Consider the following 6,571-nt stretch of genomic DNA (forward strand, 5'->3'; position numbering starts at 1 on the left):
GGATTAACACATGCTTGCTGCAATAAATAAAACTTACGAAGATGTATAAAGAAAAAGCTAATTATCTACACCCCCACTTTCTGCTTCCCTCCAATTTCACCTCTTTCCAACAATTCTCTCCAACTCATCCAGATTTACTGACCTTTCTTCCAGTCGATCTGGTAACCCATGTGAACAACCCTGTGTTTGTACCTCCATGCTTTATTTCAGGCTCATGTAATTACACACACAAAACACACACACACATACATACAAGCATATACACATACATCTGCATTGATAAGGAGTTTGAAATTGATTATAAAATTTGTATCATACTATACACACTCCTATGTATCTTACTTTTCTCTTTAAAAAATGCCTTGAGTACATTGCTCTAAATTAACTAGTATAGTTCTAATTTTTATTATTTTTTATTATTTTTAATGGATGCATAGTAGCATTATATTCCACAATGTGGACAAACCAATATTTATTTCAAGCTTTCCCTATTAATGGGCATTTATTATATTTCCAACTTTCTGTATTTTTACCCAACTGAAAAATTCTGTAGTACATAATCCTTGTACATGCAATTGTATAAGCTGGTGATTTTATTACTATATACAACTATATAGTAATTTGTATTACTATATATTCCCAGCAGTAGGACTACGGATCAAGAATGCATGTATTTTTCATTTCAATAAATTGCTACCAGATTGCTTTCCCAAAAGACTGCAAAATTCCATTTGTCTACCAATATATGAAAGTACCCACTTCCTCATATTACAACCAGCAATAACTGTTATCATTCTTTCCACATTTTTGCCATTCTGATGGGTGTAAATAACACTGATTTTTATTTAATTTGCATTTCTCTCACTACCAGTAATTTTGAGCATCTTCTCAAATGTTCATTGGCCATTTGGATTTTATCTTCTATGAAATATTTATCTCTATTCTTTGTTCCTTCATCTCCTAGGTTGATTATTCATCCTTTACTCACTGAATTGAAATACTACTAACTTTATCATATATTGAACTCTCATATACACTGGAATCATTTAACCAATTTTTATCTAGTTTCCTAGTTTTAGCACAACGTCACATTGATCTTTATTACAATGGCTATTGTATTTCTAATGATGATAAGGTAGGTAGTTTATCCCAGCTCTTCTTTATATTTTTCATGAATATTCTCAGGCATTTACTATTTCATATTGGATTATTTTATGAAATCCCTCTCAAAATAAAATTCTCTAGAGTCTAATTAAAACTGCAATGAATTCTTATTTTAATTTTAACAGAACTGAGATTTTTATTGTATCTCACCCTCCAAGAATATTGTGTCTTTTCCATTTTTTTAAATATTATTTTGTATAACTCAAAGATTTTATAAGTGTTTTTGTAAAATTCTACTCTTGGTAAATGTATTTCTAAACATTTTATGCTTGTACTGTTATTTTAATGGATTTTCCCCGTTTTGTTAACTGAGAGAAAATCTATTCCTTTACTCTATTTCATCTTCTACTTGTTTATCTACACAATTATTTTCTTCATACTATTCTTGTGTTAGAATTCTTGGCATTTTTAAATATATAACCATATTCATCAGTAAAAAAGAGATGATTTAATCTCTTCCTTTCCAGCACTTTATCAAATGATCCATGTTATAACATTTGTTATAACTGCAAAATTGTTGAGTATTAACAGCAATAATGAGCATTTCCATCTAGTTCCTGATTTCAATTGACATGATTTCAAGGTTTTAAAAGTAATTTCACTCTATTCATATTTTACCCTAGGGTATCCTTCGAAATTTTATCTAATATGCTTTCAGCTTCTCTTAAAATGATAAGGTTTTTTCCTTTTTTAGTTTGTTGATTAGACAAATTACAATAAGATTTTTCTGATATTGAACCACCTTTGCATTTCTGGATAAATTCTAGTTGGTCTTAATAAATCTTCTTTTAATACAAAGCCAGATTTTATGTGAAATTTTTTAATGTTAGTGTATCTAAATTCATATGTGTAATTGGTTTATAGTTTTTTATTTTGAAATACTTTTGCCAAATTTGGGTATTAAAGTTGTGCTGTCTTCAAAAATGATTTGATGAAATTTCCATCTTTTTATTGTGTAAATTAAGTAATACGAGAAATAGCTGTTCTTTTTTTTTTTTTTTGCTGTACGCGGGCCTCTCACTGTTGTGGCCTTCTCCCGTTGCGGAGCACAGGCTCCGGACGCGCAGGCTCAGCGGCCATGGCTCACAGGCCCAGCTGCTCCGCGGCATGTGGGATCTTCCCGGACCGGGGCATGAACCCGTGTCCCCTGCATCGGCAGGCGGACTCTCAACCACTGCGCCACCAGGGAAGCCTTAGCTGTTCTTTTGAGATTAGTTAGAACTCAGGAAAATAACTGGTCATGATACATTTTTCTTAATGTGATAAAAATATACATAACAAAATTTATCATTTTAACCACTTTTAAATGTACAATTCAGTGGCGCTAAGTACATCGACAATGTTAGTCAACCACCGCCACTATCCATTTCCAGAAACTTATCATCACAAACAGAAACTCTGTACCCATTAAACAATAACTCCATATCCTACCCTTTCTCCAACCCCTGATAACCTCTATTTTACTTTCTGTCCCTATGAATTTGCCTATTCTAGGTACTTCATATAAGTGGAATCATACAATATACATCTTTTATGTCTGGCTTATTTAACTTAGCATAATGTTTTCAGGGTTCATCCATGTTGAAGCATGAATCAGAACTTCATTCCTTTTCAAGGCTGAATAATATTCCATTGTATGTATATACCAAGTTAGTTTATTCATTGATCTGTTGATGGATTTGGGGTTGTTTTCACCTTTTGGCTATTATGAATAATGCTGCTATGAACATTGGTATGCAACTATCTTTCTGAGCTCCTGCTTTCATTTCTTGGGGGTATATACCTAGAAGTGAGATTGCTGAATCATTTGGTTTATGTCTAATTATTTGAGGAACCATCACTCCTTTCCTTAGTGCCTGCATCATTTCGTATTTCCACCAGCAATGTGCAAGGGTTCACAATACTTTTTTTTAATGATATAACTTTAATCACCTTTTTCACTTCTTCACTCATAATTGTTTTACTCTAGGTCTGTACTTCTTTATCAATTTTGGTATGTTTACTTTGCTTGGAAATCAATAATTTTCTTTGGAGTTTCAAATATCTTCCATCCTCTTTCCCTTTTATTTTACCACTTATCAAAGGAATTTAGGCTATAAATTTTCTCTCTGAGTTTTTGCTGTCCTGTAGGTTTTGATATTCATCATTTTTTTAAGATAGTTTGTAATTTCAGTTTTCATATGGTCTTTGGTCCATGGGCTAACCAGGAGTGCATTCTTAATTTCCAAGTAGGTTGGGGGTTGGAGGAAAAAAGAAAATCACTATTTCATTATCTCTTATTTTAACATGGTCAGAGAGAGTAGTCTGTAAAAATCTTGCTTTTAAAATTTTGTCAAGATTTGCTTTGTGGTCAATTACACATCTATTTTTGTGAAGTTTCCATAGACATAGAAAAAAAATTTATATTCTCCATTCAAGAGATATATGTTTCTGAATTTTTCTTTTTGTCTTGCTCTCTCTATACAAGAAAATGTGTTGATATCATTATTCAATTCCCTTATAATCTCGTATAATTCTAAAAATGGGTATTTTAAGGTATCCCATTATAACTGTAGTTTTGTAATTTATCCTTGCATATCTAATAGATATATCTTTTTATATTTGGCTATTATGTAGTCTTTGGGTGTTTTCATTGTGTGTTTTTCAGATTCTTCATAAACTGTTTGTTCAATTTATCACTTTATTATTGCAAGATTCCCCTATATTGATTACTACTTTCAACTTTACATACCTCTTTTCCTATTATTAACATAGTTTCTACTATTGCCACACCTGCTTTCTTTTTTCTTTTTCTTTTTTCTTTTTGTGATTTCCTTCACGTTGGCCTTATTTTCATCCCCAAGGCAGACACATCCTTCTTCCTTTTGCTCTAACAGATGATAAGCTCTAGAAAGTAGTTGACTGAGAACTGTGTCTCCTTTAAGCCACAGTATTTCCAGAATCCTCTCACCCTCCATTGCTTTACTACTAGATTATTTCTCTTATTCCTCTATACTTCTATATTATCTTACCTAAGTAGAGGGGGAAAAATCTTTACAGAGAATTAGGAGAACTGAGTTTTTAATAAAGCTCTGCCAATAGCTGTGTGACCTTAAGCAAGTCAATTAATGTTTTGAGAACTATGGTCTCAGTTGTAAAATATCCAAATTGACAAGATGGCCTCTAGGGTCCTTTCCAGTTCTGCAATTCAGATTCTACCATTCTAGAGAGGAAAACTCAAGGAGGGAGAGGAAAGATATGAAGGTAGCACAGGTCAGGCACAAAAGGTCAATTGCAAATTTTGAGGGCTAAGCACAAAGATAATCTTTTGTCTTAATTATGTACCAAAATATTATATGCAAGGCTACTATATAGCATTGCTAACTTTTATGAGTATGAGTATGAATTGGGCTATATGAGTATGAATTGGGCTATATGTCTCAGAGATAATTCTATGGTTCATTTAGATATCTGTTAACGTAAATTGAATACCTTAAAATTACATATTGGTCTCCATAATTTTCTAATTCAACCCGTAAGTGATGAACAACCATGCATTTGAGATGTACCTATGTCTGAGAGAATTATTTTGTGTCCATATTCATTTCAAGTCACAGTACACTTCTTATTAACTACTGCAGCAAAAATCAGAAACAAATTCCATTGTATAATAATCCTCCTCCCTCCAAAGTTTAATGGGGAGAGCCAGTTAAATTGTGCAGGGTAAGTTTTCACATCCACTCACAAGAATCGCAATATTTCTCTTCTTTATCAGAAGGAAGGAGAGTGTGGCCGAAGCAATCCCACGGATTTCTGGTAAATCTTAACACTTAACTGACTGTCCCAAAGCCTGTCTACAGTCCAACAGTGAGAATTCTGGAAAACAAGTTACATTCTAATGCTTCAGTCTACATTGTCTCTTATGTAGTCTGAATGTTCGTAGAATCCAAAGTCAAAGCTAAGATTGTTTCTCCTGGAACATACGTAGACCAGACCCGTGTCTCCATTCTAAAGACTGTGTGATTCAAGAGTATTTAAATCAGTAGGCTTTACTGAGTGCCTATTATGAGCATTGTTTTACTTTAAACACACAATATAATGAAGTAGTAAACATATAAAAACAATGGAAGATTTGATATCTATCCTTGAGGAACTTACAACCTGACTCAGGAAATTAAAAAGAATACTGTACACAGAAACAAGAAAAATAGCTACAAGGCAAAATGAAATAATCAAAATGTCACTGTGGTGCTCGCTTCGGCAGCACATATGCTAAAATTGGAACGATACAGAGAAGATTAGCATGGCCCCTGCTCAAGGATGACACGCAAATTCGTGAAGCGTTCCATATTTTGGGGACGAAGTGAGAGAGTGGCATTGACATATATACACTACCAAATATAAAATAGATAGCTAGTGGGAAGCAGCTGCATAGCACAGGGAGATCAGCTCTGTGATTTGTGATCACCTAGAGGGTTGGGATAGGGAGGGTGGGAGGGAGATGCAAGAGGGAGGGATATGAGGATATATGTGTACGTATATCTGATTCACTTTGTTATACAGCAGAAACTAACGCAACATTGTAAAGCAATTATACTCCAATAACGATGTTAAAAAAAAAATGTCATTGTGATAGGCTGAATATCGACTCTCCCAAAATGTTAACATCCTAATCCCTGAAACCTTTGACTTTATTACTTAACATGGCAGAAGGGAGTTTGCCCATGTGATTGATAATTCTGAAATAGGAGATTATCCTGGATTATATGGGTAGGTGCAAGAGAGTAGTAAGAGATATGAGGACGGAAGCAAGAGGTTGGAATGATGCAAAGAAAGCACCACAAGCAGGTGTCCTCTACAAGCTGAAAAAGGCAAAGAAATGATTCTCCCCTCAGAGTCTCCAGAAAAATCAGCCATGCCAATACCCTGACTTTAGTTTATGGACTTCTGACCTCCGGACTGTATGAGAAAAAATTTACATTGTCTTAGCTACTAAGTTTGTGGTTGGAAACTAATACAGCTATGGTATGATTTGAAAACATAAAGTTAGGAGGTAATATTGAATTAAATGAAGTATAATGGAAATGAATCATTGATGATGTTGATAACATTTTTATGTTAGACAGGAACATCTTCTCCTCAGTCTTTGTTTTCATGGAGAAGACTTTTATCTAACACATCCCCTCACTTCTGACCTTTTAATCACTCAGGCCCTGGTGATATAGAACAATGTCTCTGTTTACTTTGAAAAGAATATCTGGACATGCTCAATCCAGTTCTGCCATTCTTGAAAAAGAGCTTCCTGTAGGGACAAGCATGTTCTGCTCTTCTTTCTCTTTCCTTGGGAAGGCTGGCCCAGGTGGTACTGCTATAACAGGTAGGGTGAGTCTACTAATTCTGGGGTACATTTAGCAGACCAATTTATCTT

General features: G+C 34.1%; 1 non-coding gene across 1 annotated transcript; it reads left to right on the top strand.

Annotated features, from left to right (window-relative positions):
• The first annotated feature begins 5,391 nt into the window (after positions 1–5,391).
• On the top strand, positions 5,392–5,498 carry LOC117201368 (U6 spliceosomal RNA). Its single transcript, XR_004483388.1, has one exon. It is a non-coding gene; the product is annotated as a U6 spliceosomal RNA (small nuclear RNA).
• The last annotated feature ends 1,073 nt before the right edge of the window (positions 5,499–6,571 follow it).

The sequence above is a fragment of the Orcinus orca genome, chromosome 9 (genome assembly GCF_937001465.1).
Source record: "Orcinus orca chromosome 9, mOrcOrc1.1, whole genome shotgun sequence".
NCBI lineage: Eukaryota > Metazoa > Chordata > Mammalia > Artiodactyla > Delphinidae > Orcinus > Orcinus orca.